The sequence below is a fragment of the Triticum urartu genome, chromosome 3A, assembly GCF_056163025.1.
Source record: "Triticum urartu cultivar PI428250 chromosome 3A, HENAU_Tu73, whole genome shotgun sequence".
NCBI classification, from domain to species: Eukaryota; Viridiplantae; Streptophyta; class Magnoliopsida; order Poales; family Poaceae; genus Triticum; species Triticum urartu.
Window position 1 is genome coordinate 546,077,067 of NC_141875.1, and position 20,252 is coordinate 546,097,318.

The 20,252-nt window shown below is 46.1% G+C and overlaps 1 long non-coding RNA gene across 7 annotated transcripts; it reads left to right on the forward strand.

The window, feature by feature from the left end:
- Positions 1 to 3,150: 3,150 nt before the first annotated feature.
- LOC125544995 (uncharacterized) lies at positions 3,151 to 6,226 on the forward strand. 7 transcript variants are annotated; one of them, XR_015619341.1, is made up of 7 exons: positions 3,151 to 3,824; positions 3,904 to 4,168; positions 4,554 to 4,785; positions 4,922 to 4,950; positions 5,045 to 5,134; positions 5,677 to 5,755; positions 5,853 to 6,226. It is a non-coding gene; the product is annotated as an uncharacterized LOC125544995 (long non-coding RNA). The 7 variants fall into 7 exon arrangements; XR_007299869.2 differs by having other exon boundaries at positions 3,153 to 3,824; positions 5,045 to 5,139; XR_015619340.1 differs by lacking the exon at positions 4,922 to 4,950 and having other exon boundaries at positions 3,153 to 3,824.
- Positions 6,227 to 20,252: the final 14,026 nt, after the last annotated feature.

A 20,252-nucleotide genomic window follows, 5' to 3' on the forward strand; every position in this document is an offset into this window, starting at 1 on the left:
AGGCAAAGAAATCTATGAAAGAAAAAGGTATTAAAGCTGAAGATGTTAAGAATTTACCTCCTATTGAAGAAATACATGGTCTTAATTTACCGCCTATTGAAGAAACATATGATCTTAATCCATTACCTATTGAAGAACCTCGAGGTCTTGATAACCCGACAGAGGTAGTAAAGGTAAATTCTCTCTATAGATATGATAGAGCTGAAATCCCTCCTACTAAAATTGCTAGCCAATGCTTGGATGAGTTTGATAAATTGTTAAACAAGAAGATTTCAATGCTTATTTTGGTAGACAATTAAAACAAAATTCCTATATGCTTAGACACTTGGGTGATTATATGGCTAATGTTAGAAGTGAACTTAAACTAGTTAGCAAACATGCTTCTATGGTTACCACTCAACTAGAACAAGTACTTAAAGCTCAAAATGATTTGCTCAATGAAATGAATAGTAAGAAAAATGATTACGCTGTTAGAGTGGCTACTAGAACTGGTAGAATGACTCAGGAACCTTTGTATCCTGAAGGCCACCCTAAGAGAATTGAGCAAGATTCTCAGAGAAATAATATTGATGCACCTAGTTCTTCTAAAAGGAAGAAAAAGAAAAATGATAGGACTTTGCAAACTTCTAGTGAACCTATTGCTGAAACACCTGAGAATCCAAATGATATATCTATTTCTGATGTTGAAACACAATCCGGTAATGAATATGAACCTAGTGAAAATGTTAATGATGATGTTCGTGATGATGCTCAACCTAGTAATGATAATGATGTAGAAATTGAACCTGCTGTTGATCTTGATAAACCACAATCAAAGAATCAACGTTATGATAAGAGAGACTTTGTTGCTAGGAAACAAGGTAAAAAAGGAGAACCATGGGTTCAGAAACCCATGCCTTTTCCTCCCAAACCATCCAAGAAAAAGGATGATGAGGATTTTGAGCGCTTTGCTGAAATGATTAGACCTATTTTTTTGCATATGCGATTAACTGATATGCTCAAAATGAATCCTTATGCTATTGTCACTAATAAAAGAAAGATACCAGAAGCTGAAATTTCCACCATGCTTTCTAATTATACTTTTAAAGGTGGAATACCAAAGAAACTAGGGGATCCATGAGTACCTACTATACCATGCTCCATTAAAAGAAACTATGTTAAAACTGCCTTATGTGATCTTGGAGCCGGTGTTAGTGTTATGCCTCTCTCTCTATATCGTAGACTTGACTTGAATAAGTTGACACCTACTGAAATATCTTTGCAAATGGCTGATAAATCAACTGCTATACCTGTCGGTATTTGTGAGGATGTGCCTGTTATGGTTGCAAACGTTACTATTTTAACGGACTCTGTTATTCTTGATATTCCCGAGGACGATAGTATATCTATTATTCTTGGAAGACCTTTTCTGAATACTGCAGGGGCTGTTATTGATTGCAACAAAGGCAATGTCACTTTTCATGTTAATAGTAATGAGCATACGGTACACTTTCCAAGGAAACAACCTCAAGTTCATAGTATCAATTCTATTGGAAAAGTTTCATCGATTATATTTGGAGGTTTTGAATTTCCCCTTCCTACTGTCAAGAAGAAATATGATATTCTTATTATAGGGGATGTGCATATCCTCGTTGAGGTAACATAGTGTTATTCGAAATTTCTCCGGTTCCATGTTATTCAGAATGAGTTTGTTAACAAGACTTGATCAACCTTGTTAGTGGATTCTTTTTGATGAGCATGAGATGGATGAAACTAGAAGGCACAACCTTTTGTACCCTCTTTATACTTCCTGTTATTTAGTTGAAATAAAGTAAAAATAGTATTTTTCTGTCTGTTTCCTGATTTATCCGTGCAATATAAAAATACCCCGAAAATAAAAGTTCTCCAAATGCCCTGAAAATGAAGTATGATTTTTTCTATTATATTTGAGAATTTCTAGTACTGAAAACACAGCGGGGGGAGCTGCCACCTAGCCACGAGGGTGGAGGGCGCACCCTACCCCCCAGGGCACGCCCCTCTGCCTCATGGGCCCACGGTGGCCCTCCTCCACTTATTCCTGCACCCATACACTCCTTCTTCCTCCCACAAACACCAATATTCAGCTCAAGCACAAGTTCTAGCTCATTTTGCTGCGATTTTCGATCTCCTTGCTCAAAGCATCTCTCAGAAAACTGCTTGGGGAGATTGTTCCTTGGTATGTGACTCCTCCATTGGTCCAATTAGTTTTTGTTCTAGTGCTTTATTCATTGCAAATTTGTGCTGCCTAGGTGACCATGTTCTTGAGCTTGCATGTCAAATTTATATGGTTCCAAGTAGTTCTAATGCTTTATATAGGCTCTAGGCACTTGTAGGAATAGTTGTTATCAATTTTGTTAAGGTTAGTTCACTTTTGTTTGAAGTTATTAAAAATTTCAGAAATTTTTCAGAGAAAGAAATATGTTTAGGAAAATGTTCCAAGAAGGTTCTTCAAGGAAGCAAGGACCCAGGCTTGCAATGCTTGATGTTGATGAGGAGCCACCAAGGGACGCTCCAGTGCGGCCCTGTGAATGGCCTTCGGAAAATTTTATGGATCGAGCGGGAATCAAAGAAGAATTTAACGCATATTTGCGTAACGCTGATCTTGTGAGCTTTGAGGCAGACAAATGCCCCCAGTACCATCAACTCACTAGCTCATTTGTGAGGAGGTTTGAATTTTCATCTTCACATAATTCACCAACTGTCATGTTTGATCTTTATGAAAAATCTTATACCATGGACTTAGAGGATTTTACTTATGCTTGCAAACTTTCCACAATTGGGTAGTGTTAGTGATCCCCGTAAATCTGAATTTAGAAACTTTCTTGCTGGTATAACCGTGGGGGAATCTAGAGATATAACACAAGCTACCGAGCATTCACTTTTCTGCTATACATTATTTTGCTCTTTTCATAGGCAGATGTATTTAAAACAATAATGAGGCTAGCCAACTCACCTCCAGAAGGCTCCTCCGATTGGTCCTTCGTTGGCCGTCGGATCTGCTTTTTTTGTCCGTCTGGACCGCTGATCTTTTCAACAGTTAAACTCAGTTTTCACCTAGCAGTCGTTTTCATTGCCCAATGACTTATAGGCTCGCGCCACGCTGGTTGGCTGGGTTACCAGTTTTGAGGTGCAACTGGTTTTGCCCAATCAGCTTTGCGCGCCCGCACCCAATCACCTGTGTCTCACCCCACTCCCACCCCAGCCGCCAAACGAACCCTAGCCATCTTTCTCCTTCCCCTCGATCCCCACGAGCTGCCGCACCCCTCCCTCGATCCCTAGTTCCCCATGATCCTCTCCTAGCCCGTAGCCACCGGCCTTGTCTCTCCACTCGCCTCCTCCTTTCCTCTACCATGTCGTCGTCGATCCCACCGCCGGCCTTCTCCTCTGCTTGCCTCCTCCGGTCCTCTTCCATGTCGCCGTCGATCCAGATCGGACCCTCTCCTTGCGCGCCCCGTGTTCCTCCTTCCAGCCGATTGGGCATAGCCGCACCAACCCTAGCCCCCGATGCAGCCATCCACTCCTCCCTCCTCCTCCCCCCCCCCCCCCCCCCCCCCCCCCTTCCCACAGCCGCCGCACCCGTCGCTTGCCCCCCTTGCGACGCCCGGGTCGGGGCTGGGAAGAAGGTCCGGGCCTGCGAGGGAAAGTAGCGAGGGTTGGTGCAGCGGCAAATGCGGGCAGGATTTGCGTGGAGGGAGGCTCGTCAGCCGGAACAACAGGAGCAAGGAGGTCGTGCAGGCGCGAATGCTGGCGGGGTTGGCCATGGAAGAAGGCTCGCTGGACGGAGCATCAAGAGCAGGGAATTCGAGGTGGTTCAGGTTTGCCTCTATCTCCTCCCCACTCTATCTCTGCCCTCTCTCTTATTTTCCCCTTTGTCTCATGGATAAGGGCGTCATGCACCACGAGGAGTAGATCGAGCGTGGACCATAGCAGCAGGATCAAGGAGCTGCTGGTGGTTCTGGCAACAAGGAGGATGATCAAGAAGGATTGGGGAACACCAGCAAAAAAAGTACTGGGGAAGACGGGCGGGACGAAGGCATGGAGCTCGTTGTTTGGCGCCAACGTGCGTTTGGTGTTGATTGCTGGCTGGCCGACTGCGGTGTGCTACTGGCGATGAGATCCAAGAGGAGGTGGCGGCGGACAGGGAGTCGAGGTAGGGGTGAACTGCCGATTAAGATGCAGAGCTGCTGTTTTTATCATGTTGTTCTTATCCTGCTCACTGTGATATTTGTGGAAAATATTTGCAATGTGGTTTGGTTAAGATATAGAGCTACTATTTTTATTCTGCATTACCTCGTGGGTCTCATTATATGGATTAAGTACAAGGCATCTATGGTTCAAAAGTTTTTAGTAACTTGTGTTTATCTTTACTGTCTGGTGTCGAATTGACCGATTAGTCGGTTGAATTGATTGTAAAGGATTGCCCAATGTGATTATCTAAAGATTGTAGTTTACCATATATGCTTTCTACAAAATGCTTATTTCGCTTCACATGTAAGGCTGTAACAGGATGCATTTCTCTCACCTTATTTCTGCAGGACCTTTTTGCTTGCATTCTCGTGTCTTTTGGCAAGGAGAAAATTATCATTTGGAGGGGAAAAGACAGGTGAAAACATGCAAGATAGTATATGCAATTGACATACCCTTCAGTTCTTGAATCAGAGTCCAGTGGTGAAGAACACTACAATTTTTTGGTTGATGGATTGGTCTGAATATATTGTAAGGGATTTTGCATGAAGTGGTTATTCAAAGAATGGAACCAATTTTATGGTGAGTCTCTCCTGTAGGATTCTACAAATGTTTATTTGGCTTGAAGAATGTTACATGACGCATTTCTCTTCCCCTTGTGTATGACTTTTTCCTTACATTCCCGTATGTTTTGACAAAGAGCAAATATTATTTGCAGTGAAAAATACTATGATTAAAGCATACACGGTAGTAGCCTGAAATATTATTTGTTGCCTTAGTTAGCATGATCTATATGTGGAATTTCATCCTGATATGTATGCGTACATTTCTTTTGTTATAGATTTTACTGAATGGATATGGTATAACCTCCATGATATTTGAATGGTCCAGAATCAAGACGCCCTGAGAATTTTACCCTTCGATGAACAATGCAAGGTTTCTTTTGCCCTAAATTTGAATCCCAATAGGAATTCAACAGAAATTTAAAATTCTTAGTTGATGATTCATTTCAGTGTTCAGTACAATGAGGCTAGATTATTTTCATAAAATGCCTGCTAAAATCATCCTTCGGTCATTTTTTACTACTCTTGTTTGGTTGTTTAATGCTGAGTAATCAAATATATTCCATGAAGTGCTTCTTGGTATTTTACAATCGTTTACTCTGAATTCTGGTCTTCATGCCTTCAGACAATTTTCAGGTTGCTTTTCCACGATTTCAAATAACTTATACTGTGCTCGGGGCGTATCTAGATCTAGCACAGAAGAGATGTGTTTCTTGAAGACCCGAAATATGATAATACCAACAGGATTGTTTTTAATAATGCCAGTACTACTCCATAAAATAAACATAGAACTACAAAGCTCGTGTTCACTCCTGCAAAAAAATCCGTAACAGTTAATTCTGCTGTAGTTGTAGATGTACATCCTTTATTCTCGCAACAGTTAATTCTAAGGCCATTCATATCGTTGCAGATTTTGCCTATTCTCTGAGATGGATGATGATGAGCGGTGCAACCGAAAATTCAGAGCTGGGCTTTACACACTTCAGTGGGTAAGTGAAGTTCCAGTTTTTCTTCTGTACCCTATTACTGCTCTGTTGTACAGAGAGCAGTGAGTTTATATTAGCTAAATGTTAGATTGGAATGCAGGAGTAGCATGACAACACCAAGGTAGAGACCTGAAGAGAAGCAAGGGGATGGACCAAGGAAACTAGAACTGTGTTGTCGTGATGTGGGTCGTGTCGTCTTCGTCCATCTCCATGGAGGCATATATACATAGGTTAGGTATAGGAAAGGAGACCGTCTCCATGGAACTCTGACTGATGTGTAATGTCCTCATAGGACTGGACCGTTTACAGAGGGAGTACTTGAAAATAAATTCTTTATATATTGTTTAGTTCCATCAGCCGAATAACCTAAATTAGCAATTAGGTATCTAAACAGTGGAGTGTAACCATTGTGCTTGCTGCAGTTTTACTTTAGTGTTGAAATGTTTTTGTTGGCTTGTTCTGTACTACGAAATATTTTTGTTTTCCCAGCCATTGTTTTCTAAATCCTATCAGCATATTACCTAATATATGGCCTTTGAAGTTTCTGTTTTATAACGAGCTTTGCACCGGTCAACTTGAGTATGGTATGTGTTGGGGATATTACTACTGGGCGTAAACCGGCCTATCTGGGCCGGGTTAACTTCATCTGTAGCTAAGTATGTTAAAGCCCATGAAGGTAGATAAGGGCTCAAGACCCATAATCGGTTTAAGCCCTGTAGCCGTAAACCGGCATTGGTATGTAACTTGTATTGTAAGTTAGGAATAAGTAGAGACCAAAGCAGACACATCTATGAGCCGGTGTTGGGACTCTGTAAACCGACGGGCGTCACCCATGTATATAAGGGGACGACCCGGCGGCGGTTCAAGGACAAACAACAACTCGAGACTTAGGCGAAGCTTGTTTGCTCCCTAGTCATCGAAACCCCATCAATTCCATCACAACTAGATGTAGGCTTTTACCTTCATCGAAGGGGCCGAACTAGTATAAACTCTCTTGTGTCCCTATGTCCGCTTTAACCCCTTCAAGCTAACCCGTCGCGATGGCTCCACGACTAAGTCCTTTCACGAGGACATCTGCCATGACAAAACCACGACAGTTGGCGCCCACCGTGGGGCTATCACACGATGGTTTCAAGTTCTTGGAGGGCAATTTCGAAGGACTCAAGGGCTATGCTGTGGGCCGGATGACCAGGAGTCATCGCGGCAAGCTCTACATCGACGATGCAGGATGGGGCCCCGAGGCCGACTCGATTGAGTACGGGTACCGGGTCCTCTTTGGTGGCATACATGTCTTCATTGGCAAGATCGGTGAACCGGGCCTGAGCCGGACATCTGCACTGACCTTGTCGAGACGGCTCAGTGTGCACGATCTGCCCAGGCTAAACCGGCCGTGAAGCGTGCCTTCGTCGGAGTCATCCATGGAGGAGAATATGCGGATGGATCGAAATCTGGTGGCAAGACCGTCGTTTATTCCGGCGAGGAGTCATCAACCGGAGAAACCGAATCGTTGTATCAGCTACAAGACGGCCGGATGGGGGCTGTTCCGATGGCGACAGTATTCCGGACCCCTTTGATCTGCCCAACCGGGTTGGAATATTCATGGCCGGTACACAAGCGGCGATTCACTCTTCGACCGCAGCAGCAATGATCTCCGGGTCAGTAGCGGCGACGGCTGCTGGGGCAGGAGGCCCTGTGCGCCCGCCGGCTCAAGTTTTATCTGATCTGTTTGAAGCGTTGGCTACGCTTATGGCAGAGGCTAACTCGGCAGACCAGGACGCCCACAACGCAGAAATTGCAAAGGTGAGGGACCAGATTACTTAGGCCAAGGCCGACCTAGCAGCTGAGAATGCCAGGATGACTGCAGAGCGGGCCGCTTTGGACGCACAAGCTTATCGGCTCATGTTGGACCAGAACGCGTCGCATGAAGTTCTGAAGAGGAAACATCGATCTCGTTTGCCTCCGGTTTTCGAAGCCAGAGATCTCTTTAACACCCCAGGAGCGGGAACCAGTAACCCGCCGGTGGTAAACCGGGCGGAAGCACCAGGGACGGGCGCGCCGATTCAGCCTCGCTTGATGGATCCGCCTCGTCAGAACACTAGCGTACCTCAGGCTATCCCGACACCTCCAGGTCATTATTCCAATCCGATGGACAACCTTGTTGCTGCCGCTTCACGACTGGAGGCCATCCCAATTGAAGGTGATTCCCCGCAGGCGGTGGAAACGCGCCGGGTTAAGGAGCTCCTTCGGACAGCTTTGATCCAACAGGAAGCATACTCATAAAACCGTGACCGAATTCACTCCACCCCTCGTCCAAGCCGGAGCTATAGCAGGCGTATGGATGAACTGGCCGTGTCAAGTAATGCACGAAACCGTGAAGTGCCCCGTGGTAACAACCCGGCAGGTGGTGTTGGTGATGCTCAGGAAGTGGTGGACCGGGCCAGAGCGCGCAGGGAGGCCGAGTTGGCGGCGCAGTATGAGGCTCGTCAGCTTACGCCGGTTCGTCCAACCACCTCGGTCGAGCCAGGAGTTACTTCTAGTTCTTTGGGGGTGCCCTGTCTTGTTCCCGCTTTACGCAATGTGCGCCTACCCAAGGATTTCAAGGGCCCGCGCAAGGTGCCAAATTACACTGCCGATTTGTCTCCAGAAACATGGGTGGAGAGTTATGAGATGGCAATGGAGATGCTTGATGTGGATGATGCGGTGTGTGCAAAGTACTTCACCATGATGCTCGAAGGGACGATCCATACTTGGTTAAAAAGTTTACCGGCCAACTCTATCAGTTCATGGGCCCAATTGCGAGCCCGGTTTATCCAGAATTTCAAGGATACATGTAAACAGCCTATGTCGATAGTGGACTTAGCGGCCTGTGTCCAGGAAGAAGGAGAATCGACGACCCGTTGGGTGCGCCGGGTCTCAAAATTTTTGCATTCGTCAGACCGTATCAACGCCGATACCGCGGTTATAACCTTGGAAGGCAACTGCCGGTTTGAGCCTCTAAAGTTGAAGTTGGGACGGTTGAAGCGCCATTGCAACGACATGGGGACTCTCATGGCTGCATTAGTGAAGTATGCTGATTCTGATAGTACCAAGGATCCCGAGTCTGATGATGACAAGGCAGGGAAGGGAAAGAAGAGCGGCAACTCCAAAGGGCAGCAACACAACACGGCGGGTCATGGAAACGGAGGCAAGCGTAAAGCGGATAGCAGCATGGACTTTGTGGCTAATACCAACGCGCAGGACAAGGGCTAGCGACGAAAGGGCAAACCGCCGAATCACAGTGGAGCACCTAATCCTAACCCGGACCGCCTGACTTATCTGTTAAACCAGCCCTGTCCAAACCACAGGACGAAGGAGATGCCAGCCAACCACCTTTGGAAGGATTGCTACATTATGTAGGAGTTCAAGAATTCTAATGCTTTCCGGTATGATCACGGATCAGGTGGTGGCTCAGGATCCGGATCCCATGGGCCGGGTTACGGTGGAGGAAATTCTGGTTCAGGCTTCAATGGTAATCAGGGCGGACATAACAATCAAAGTAATCAGAGTAGCCAGGGTGGTCACAACCAGCAGCAGCAGCAGTCGGGTTATCAGAGCAACCCGAAGCAGTTGAATAGTGGGCAATATCATGTCTTCACTACTAGCTTGGACAAGCGAGACCGGAAGCTTCATAAGTGGGCGGTAAACTCTGTTGAACCAGTCGTGCCCCATTATTTGCGCTGGTCTGAACAGCCAATCGTATGGAGCAGAGAGGATCACCCTCCCCGGGTTGACAATCCGGGTCAGCTAGCATTGGTGGTGGCACCTCAGGTGGGAGGTTATAAATTCACCAAGGTGCTCATGGATGGAGGGAGCAGCATTAATATCCTATACTATGAGACCTTCCGCCGTATGGGACTAACAGATAACAATCTTAAACCGTCCAATACGGTATTCCATGGTGTGGTACCTGGTAAGTCAGCATATCCTGTTGGCAAGATAGCTCTGGAAGTGGGCTTTGGATATGATCATGATTCCAGGTTGGAGACATTGACTTTTGAGGTGGTGAAGATCCAGAGTCCATATCACGCCCTGTTTGGGCGGCCGGCTTATGCCAAATTTATGGCACGACCCTGTTATGTTTATTTGCAGCTCAAGATGCCTGGTCACAAGGGAACAATAACTGTTCATGGAAGCCGCAAGATTGCTTTGGAGTGTGAAGAGGGTGATGCGGCTTATGCAGAGTCGGTTTGCGCCACAGAGGAGCTGAAATACTACAAGGACAATGTTGATCCGGCAGACATGACTCCGTTGAAGAAGCCAACTACGGAGCATGATCCGGCCCTGAAGTTCAAATCGGCTACTGAGACTAAGCTTGTTGACTTCGTCCTCGGCGATTTGTCCAAGCAGTTCAGCATCAGTGCAAACTTGGATCCGAAATAGGAAAGCGCGCTCATCGAGTTCATCCGTGAGAATCGGGACATTTTTGCATGGAAGCCTTCTGACATGCCAGGTGTACCAAGGAAACTCGCTAAGAACACTCTTAATGTTGATCCTAAGTACAAACCGATGAAACAGTTTCTCCGCCGGTTTAACGAAGAAAGACGCAAAGCTATTGGAGAGGAGGTGGCCATGCTCCTAGCGGCTGGCTTTATCGTCAAAGTTTTCCATCCTGAATGGCTGGCTAATCCGGTGCTGGTCCTTACGAAAAACGGCACCTGGCGCATGTGTGTGGATTACACAGACCTCAACAAGGCTTGTCCAGCAGATCCTTTTGCCCTCCCCCGTATTGATCAAATTATTGATGCTACGGCGGGTTGTGAGCGTTTGAGTTTTCTGGATGCATATTCTGGTTATCATCAGATCAAGATGGCAGTTAAGGACTAGGAGAAGACGACGTTCATAACTCCATTTGGAGCCTTCTGCTATGTATCTATGCCCTTTGGGCTCAAGAGTGCCCAGGCAACTTATCAACGGTGTGTACAGAATTTCCTTCATAAGCAAATCGGCCGTAATGTACATGCCTATGTGGATGATATTGTGGTTAAGTCAAGGGAGAAGGAGACTCTGGTTGATGATTTGAAGGAAACCTTTGATAACCTATGGACATACAAGATGATGCTCAACCCGGCCAAGTGTGTTTTTGGTGTACCGGCAGGCAAGTTATTGGGTTTTCTGGTGTCCAACAGGGGAATTGAGGCTAATCCGGAGAAGATCACACTATCACCTCCCTGGCTAAACTGAAGTGTATCAATGACGTTCAACGCTTGGCAGGCCGGATTGCCGCGTTGAGCCGTTTTATCAGCCGCCTTGGTGAGAAGGCGATCCCTTTGTATCAGATGCTGAAGAAGACGGATCAATTTGTCTGGAGTTCTGCTGCTGATAAAGCGTTTGAGGATTTAAAGCGGCAGCTAGCCAATCCGCCTGTTCTTGCTGCTCCAATTGACAAGGAACCGTTGCTACTATATGTGGCAGCTAATGCTCGTGCAGTCAGCGTAGCTATTGTGGCGGAGCGCAAAGAGGCAGGTAAGGAATATCCGGTTCAGCGTCCGGTTTACTATATCAGCGAGGTGCTTATTGAGTCCAAGCAAAGGTACCCGAATTGGCAGAAGCTGGTATATGGAGTTTTTATGGCAAGCCGGAAGCTTAAGCAATACTTCCAGGGACACCCCATCACAGTGGTCAGTTCTGCTCCTTTGGGAGATATAATCCAGAATAGGGAAGCAACTGGCCGGATTGCCAAGTGGGCTATAGAGCTTGGGCCGCACGGATTGAAATATGTGCCTCGGATGGCGGTCAAATCTCAAGCACTTGTGGATTTCATCAATGATTGGACGGGACTACAAGCACCTGAAGAAAAGCCGAATCACACCTATTGGACTATTCATTTTGATGGGTCCAGGCAATTGGAGGGCTCGGGGGCTGGAGTCGTGTTAACTTCCCCACGAGGTGATAAGTTCTGTTATGTTCTCCGCTTAATGTTCCCTTGTACTAACAATGCAGCTGAATACGAAGCTTTACTCCACGGTCTCCGGATGGCTAAGGAGATGAATCTGAGCCAGGTTAAGTGCTTCGGTGACTCGGATCTGGTGGCTCAACAGGTGTCTGGCACTTGGGATTCCAAGGACCCGCTCATGGCAGCATATCGTCGTGAGGTGGATATTGTTGCGGGTCACTTTAAGGGTTATCAGGTGGATCACGTGGACCGACGGAAGAATGAAGTGGCGGACGCTTTAAGCCGGTTGGGCTCTCAACGTAAACTGGTCCCGCCTAATGTCTTCTTGGATGTTCTGCATAACCCGTCTGTCAAGTTCCCTGGTGAAGAGGATTTGGCTATTCCTGATCCGGGGGCTCAATTGGTGGCGGCTCTTCATGTCATTCCGGATTGGACGGTTCCTTATCTTGCGTACATGAACCGGGGCGAGTTATCGGAGGATGAGACTCTGGCCAGGCAGATAGTCCGGCGATCCAAGTCCATGACTATTGTTAATGGCGAGTTGCATCATTGCAGTGTGTCAGGAGCGTTTCAACGCTGTGTGTCTCCTGAGGAAGGCTGTGAAATCTTGCGTGAAATCCACGAAGGGGATTGTGGTCACCACGCCGGTTCAAAGTCTTTGGTGGCCAAAGCATTTCGTCAGGGCTTCTATTGGTTGACTGCTCATGCTGATGCGGAGGACCTGGTTAGGCGATGTGATGGCTGTCAGAAGTTCTCAAGACGCGCTCATGTGCCGACTCAAGAATTGAGGATGATTCCAATTACTTGGCCGTTTGCGACTTGGGGGCTGGATATGGTTGGGCCTTTCAAAAGGTCCAAGGACAAGAAGACCCGCCTTTTGGTGGCGGTTGACAAGTTTACAAAGTGGGTGGAGGCAGAACCCGTTAGCAAGTGTGACGCAGCCACGATGGTTCAATTCATCAAGAAAGTGATTTTCCGGTTTGGCTTTCCACACAGCATCATTACTGATAATGGTACCAACTTGTCCAAGGGTGCTATGAAGGAGTTTTGTGAACGTGAGCACATCCGGCTTGACATTTCATCAGTGGCTCACCCACAGTCCAATGGCCAAGCAGAGAGGGCTAATCAAGAGATCTTGCGAGGTATCAAACCCCGACTTATGGTTCCTTTGCAGCGGACGCCGGGCTGTTGGGTTGAAGAGTTAACATCTATATTATGGAGCATCAATACTACACCCAACAGATCGACATGATACACACCGTTCTTCATGGTCTACGGAGCGGAGGCGGTTCTCCCCAGTGATATCCGTCATGATTCACCCCGTGTAGCGGCTTATGTTGAAGCGGACAACGAGGCAGCACGGCAAGATGCTTTGGACCTATTGGACGAGGAGCGTGACATAGCAGTTGCCCGCTCGGCGATTTACCAGCAGGATCTTCGTCGCTATCACAGTCACCGAGTTAGAACCAGAACTTTTCAAGAAGGAGATTTGGTGCTTCGGCTCATCCAAGACCAGACTGATATGCACAAGTTATCCCTGCATTGGGAGGGACCTTTCATGGTCAGCAAGAATCTGCACAACGGGTCATACTATCTGATCGATATTCGAGAGCATAAAGACTCACGTACATCAGAGGAGGAGACCAACAGGCCGTGGAACATAGCTCATCTTCGGCCTTACTATACTTGAGCCATAGGCTCTATTTATGTACATATTATGACAATGTATATATTATGATCAATACAATAAACCGGAGCCTCAGCTAAAGCGGGGTCTCTGTTCTTTTTTACATCATGTGTGGTTACACGGAGTTTTCTGTCTTAAAGCGGCCTCTGGTTTACCCCTTGAGTTAGCTTTTCAAAGCTTCATGTTATATCACTTGGGGGCTTGGTCATGTCCGAACCAATGCAACACCTTTTGATAGGCGAAAGCCACAAGATCACTTGGGGACTTGGTCACGTCTGAACCAGTCACGCCTCTTGATCGGCCTAAGGCCACAGAATCACTTGGGGGCTTTGGTCAAACCCGAACCATCGCTACACCTCTTGATCGGCACAATGCCAATGCATCATTTGGGGACCTGGCTGACTTGAACCATAGCTACGCCTATTGGGGGCTTGGTCGTGTCCGACCATGGTAATGCCACTTGATCGGCTCAACAGCCTCTTTTTGCAAATGGTTTTATCTTTGCCTTTGCTTGAATTTTGCTTCTCTTTTGATAAATATTTCTTTTGTTGTGTTTTTTACACCAACAATTATTAAACCGGTTCGACTTTTAATTGACGGAACACGGTCAACTCTTAATCCGGAGACTATTTGCCCGGTTTGGTTTATTTTGTTAACATCCTATTATGGAGTAACGCCGGTGTTTATCATAACCCGGAACAGTTTACATTGTAAACCGACCTTATATACACAGGAGCTGTTTTCTCCTCCAACAGCGTGGGTTTCTTAAAACTCCGCTTCAAGATTGGCCCAGCCAACTTCGTGCCCTACGACGGCAGGTATTATATATCTCAATATTTGATCATATGTGTAAGTCTAAGATATTATCTTCGATTTCATATACATAGATATTATGACCCGCCTGGTGGTACCACCGCGGCGGTGCTTTAAGCTTCTTGGCTGCAGAAAATAGTTTAAGATTGATGGTTCAAATGAAGCATAAGTTGCAATGGCTATGCACGAAGGCATATCAAAACCAAGTGTATCGGCTAGCCTATTACAAGGCAATGCGGTGCCCAGATAAGATCATTGTTTTTCTGCGTAACACAAAAGAGCAGTAATTTAAACCGGCTTCTGGTTCATGCTTGGTCACCAGCTTGGCCTGATGGTTGTGGGTCATCTCGCGCCGCTTCAACCTCTGCTTCCCTACCCAGCGGCTGGAAATCAACAGTTATCCAGTCGATTCCAGTTAATGCTTGAAAGACAGCTTCCTCATGGATCAACAATGACGGTTCAATATCAGGAGCATAAGCATGCTTACAGATTGGAGGTATAAGGTTCTCCGCTTCAGGAATTGGTGCAGCCACTCGTTTGTTTTGATCATCATATTGAGCATGATAGTGAGACAAATCTGCCTCTTCAACCAATTGACAAGCCAGAGGGTGCACTTTCCGGTTTATAGCTCGGAGATCCTCTTCACTGAACTCTGTCCCGTCTTCCTTCAAGCTGGGGTAGTCCTGGGCCGCTTCAATAGGATCAAAATCCGGCACCCACGCTTTTGCCTGGATTAAGGCATTGATAGCACCGGTTCGAGCAGCAGATTTCTTCAGCTCTTCAACCCGGGCAGGAAGCATAGACAACCTTTTAATAGTGTCTTGAATCAAGGTGGGCGCCGGGTTGTTGTGGGAGGCAGTACAGATGATCCGCTGCGCACCAGTATACAATTGCTCTATCAATGTATAGGCGGCTTTCAATTTCTTCCGCACATCTGATCCCAAGTGACCAATGTGTGTCCCTGTATCATTCACAGGATTAATAAACCAGAAATATCATGAGAAGGCCTCGTTACTTCAGAAAACAAGAAAGCTTACCAAAGACAGTAGCGGTCATGGCATGCACTTGCCGCTTTACACTGGTCAATTCATCCACCACCGGTTTGAGCGCAGCCTCGGCCTTCTCTGCTTGTTGAGTTAAAGCGGCTTTTTTAGTGGCCCAATCCGCCCGCTCTTTGTTGTAGCCCTCCTTAAGCTTTTCCATGATGCTCAAAGCGCTGGTTAATTCCTCTTTTGCCTTAGAGGTTTCAGCTTGTTGGGACTTCAGATTTTCTTGCAGGTTGGCGAATTGGCTTTCTCTTTTGCTCAGCTCAGCCTGTATACAGACAATGATATGATTCAGATGAAGGTACAAGAAGTACCAACCGCATAACAAGTTATGCCCTTGGTACTTGGGAGCTAATGCATATTTGCTCTTCATCCTACAATTTTTTGCAAAGTCCCAAGCTCAATACAAGTATTCAACTTGACACTTGGGGGCTAATGCATATTTGCTCTTCATCCTACAATTTTTTGCAAAATCCCAAGCTCAATACAAGTATTCAACTTGGCACTTGGGGGCTAATGGCTATTTTCTCAATAACTACTGATGCTGCAATTTTTATTACCTAAAGTCTCGGTTTAACTACATTAAGTTGAACCGGCCCTTGGGGGCTACATCAGCAAAATTCAGATATATTGGAGTTCACATTGGAAAGTACCGGTTTAAGTTCAAATCTTAAACCGTCACTTGGGGGCTATTGGAGTTGACAGATTGAAATAGACAAGCAGAAAAGCATATGGAAATTACCTCATATTTGTCCTTCATCATATTAACCAGACCGGCTTCATAGTCACACTGGTGTATAGCCGGTTCAGATAGCCGGAATGGAGATCTTGGGCGTTCAGAGTGACGTAAGTGGCCAAATCGGCATTCCATTTGCCCTTGCCATTTGCAATATTCTCATCTTTGGCAATGTGTTTGGATAAAGTGACAGGATTGCTTGGCTCGGTACGACCAATGCCAGTGATAACAACATCATCATCTTTTGCTTCGCCGTTCGTACTGGAGTCACCGGTTTATCAGCTTGCTTTGACGGGCTAATTGTTCTGTCAATCCGGACAGGGCTTGTGGGCTGATCAATAGGGCCTGTAGTATCAACATGTGCCTCTTCAGCAACAACAGCATGGTCTTGCGATGGTGGGTCGTTCAGCACATCATCACGGACGGGTTCTTCGGGATCTGGTATTTTGTCCAGTTCAGGAGCGACATTTTCTTCTGCCGCTTTGTCCAGGCGATCCTTCTTGCTTGGCCTAGGCTTGGCCCTGAAAGGAAGAAGACGGATCAGTCCAGCGAACATTGAAAATAATATATCAAAAACATTATAAGGAATATGACTCACCCAAGCACCGTTTTGAGTGGTGGAAGCTGAGTAGCTGATGACTCGCCGGAAGACGAATGAGAAGTGCACTGATAATCAGAGTCAGATGGATTAAGAGGTTGACGAAAACAACCCGCTTTGGGACAAGCATTGACAAGAGAGTTAGAGACCTCTGAACGGCGTTTCTGAACCGGACTGTTCGGTAAACTGGCGGAGGTAACTACCTGGCCATTGTGCTGGGTTGTGCGGCGAGCTTCATGCTGTTGTGTCTTCATAAGAAAGTTTGGGTCCAAATAAGCAAGAGGATGAGAAAATTTAACTTTTCGGTTTGCCCGATGGATTTTTAGTGAGGGCAAAGGGTTTGAATCGGAAGAAAGAACGATTACCTCTACGGCATCAGCATGACTGACTTCAGCGTCGTCCTGGCAATGATCATTATCAATAAGGCGTGTGAAAAATAAACCAAGTGAGTCAAGCTCTACCTTAAGGTCCGGATTACCCACATCATCATCAGCTGGTGGATCAGAGGACGCAGTGGTTCTTTTCTTATTAGCCGGTCTTTTGAAAACTCTGGTCTTGGGCCGGGTTGGCCTCTCCGGTTTCTCTTGTGGATGCTTCTTGCTCCAAAACGGATGATCGCCCTGTTTTGAATGATATTAACATTGTCAAAAGGATATTTCGAACAAAGGCAGATTCAATAAAAAGTATAAAATACAAGTCTTACAGCTGGCGGTTTGTTAGTGGCGCAGAAGGGACGCAGGCCGGTTTGAGCGCAAGAAGCTTCCGGATCATTTAATATCTTCTTCACAGCCTCAATAACTTCGTCATCTGTCAGCTGGATATCAATATGCCGTAGAGGGTCTTTTACACTTCCTGTGTATTCGCACATCAAACCGGGGCGCTGGCTTAAGGGCAGTATGCTCCAAGATATCCAGCAGCGAGCAAGGTCAACCCCTGTCAACCCGTTAGCCATGAAGGCACTGAGTTTGGATAATTGAGGAGCATATTTGCTTCTCTCCTTAGCAGTCAGCCTCTGGGGAAAGGGATGCGTGCTGCTTAGCCGCTCCGGACGGTAACCCGGCAAAGGATTTTCATCAGAAGGAGAGGTATCTTTGCAGTAAAACCATGTTTGATTCCACTCTTTGGGATGGCTGTGCAGTTTGGCGTGAGGGTAAGTGACCTCTTTCCTCTTGAATCGCCATACTGCCTAACTCTGTATTGGGACCGTCAGTAAATTCAGTGCGGCGGTTTAGATGGAAGCAATCTCTGAATAATTCAACTGTGGGCTCTTCTTGAAAGAACACCTCACAGAGCACTTGAAAGTGACAGATGTTGGTTACGGAGTTTGGGCCAGTATCTTGCGGACGGAGTTGGAAATTGGCTAAGCCATCCCGGTAAAATTTTGAACCGGGAGGATTGAAGCCCCGAGCTAGATGATCAGCAAAAACAACAACTTCTCCCTCTTGAGGTGTGGGAGGACATTCTGGGCCAGGGACCCTCCAGTGAATGATATCCTGTCTGCTTAAAGCGCCAGTTTTGACTAAATTATTCAGTTGAGTCTCGGTCACGCGAGAGGGAACCTAGTTGCACTCGTACACTTGTTTGGCCATGGTGCAATCTACAAGGCAGTAATTACCGGTTCAAGAATATGTTGGGAAAATAAACACTAATGCATACGTTGCTAAACCGGAGGCAGTTATTTATAAACCGGAGTTCTACAAAGCGGCAATGCCTAGCTAAGGAATTCTAGCGGTTCAACAAGGGGACTAATGGTATATACCGGTTTGTCAATTTTTCTACAAAGTTAAACCGCCTGGTCTAAAACATTGAAAAGTCAAGATTGCAGATGAGTAGGTATGCGAAAACAGGTTTCACAAGATTACATCAGAGTTTTGGATCTGGAACGTGTTCATAAAAGAGATAAATATTCAAGGCCCAAAAGGAGTTGTGCCGAATCAATGAGCGAAAGTACGGATGAGATCTATGGTCTTGACATGCGGAAGTGAAAATAGAGGATAAAACTACTGCTACACAGAGCGAAGATTCACAGACTCGTCTAAAGGTCTATCATATGAACAAGAAGCAAGCGATGAACGCTACAGAACATGGAAACCCTAGAACAGATATGTAATGGAAAAGATAGAAGACTTACCAGAGCTAAGGAAGACGCGGAAGATCGCCGCGGGGCTCTAGAACGATCAGGGTGATGCAACGGCCAAAGTTGGTGCATAAGTTGACGGCGGTGGCGGAGCTCCGAAGCTGGGCGACGCAAGGAAGACGAAGCAGAAGGGCACGAAGGGGAAAAAGAAATGACCCTTCGGTCCTATTTATAAAGCAAGGGGCATGTGTCAGGTGCGAGAATCAAGGGGCCGCGAGTTTGGGAACGGAGCTGTCGCCTCGATTATCGCAGATCTATTAAAGAAGAAGGTATCATGGATAGTTTCTTTATGACAGATGACGTCACGCTGGTTTACAGCAATCAGAGAAGATGACATCACGACGGTTCACCAAACTACAAGAAGATGTCGACAATGAAATTTTTGCTAAGGATTGACATGAACCTGTTCAAATCAATCTGGGGCCTAATGTTGGGGATATTACTACTGGGCGTAAACCGACCTATCTGGGCCGGGTTAACTTCATCAGTAGCTAAGTATGTTAAAGCCCATGAAGGTAGATAAGGGCTCAAGACCCATAATCGGTTTAAGCCCTGTAGCCGTAAACCGGCATCGGTATGTAACTTGTATTGTAAGTTAGGAATAAGTAGAGACCAAACCGGACACATCTATGAGCCGGTGTTGGGACTCTGTAAACCGATGGGCGTCACCCATGTATATAAGGGGACGACCTGGCGGTGGTTCAAGGACAGACAACAACTCGAGACTTAGGCGAAGCTTGTTTGCTCCCTAGTCATCGAAACCCCATCAATTCCACCACAACTAGACGTAGGCTTTTACCTTCATCAAAGGGTCCGAACTAGTATAAACTCTCTTGCGTCCCTGTGTCCGCTTTAACCCCTTCAAGCTAACCCGTCGCGATGGCTCCACGACTAAGTCCTTTCATGAGGACATCTGCCGTGACAAAACCACGACAGTATGGTTTATTCTTTTCTGTTGCGGTTATTCGAGAGAAATTTAGAGCTCAACAACCTTCTAAAGACTTAGCAGAGATGAAACAATCAATTAGTTGAGATGCATCACATGATCTTTTTCTATTGACATTTATGGGTATTGAACCCATAGATCAGCTTATCAATGGAACTCTTATCGGGTTGAGAAGGTGTCACAAAAACTAAAGAGCAGTTTTAACATGGTCCCTGATTAACTCTTACCTTCTTACCTATTATGTGAAGGGGGTAAGAGGGACCTTGTTAAAATTAGCGAAAACTCAAAAACAGGGCGATTAGCTAAGGAAAGAAGCTAAGAAGCATCAGGAAGGACTTTTAGGATGGTACCGCGGTCAAATGCATCCTAGGATAGGTACTTTAAGAATTATGGTGTGTTCTTCTCCTTTTTTGTTTACCTTAGCCACATAGGTTAGCCTCAATTTATTATTATCCTTCTGTTTAGAGTAGATGCTTCCATCAGAACTGATATCCATAGGGTCAGTTTGAGGTCCCCTCATGCTCAACCATCGCACTGACCTACGACACCATCGATTCTCAATCAAAACAATGTCAGCTTATAAATAACCATTGGAATAACTGCAG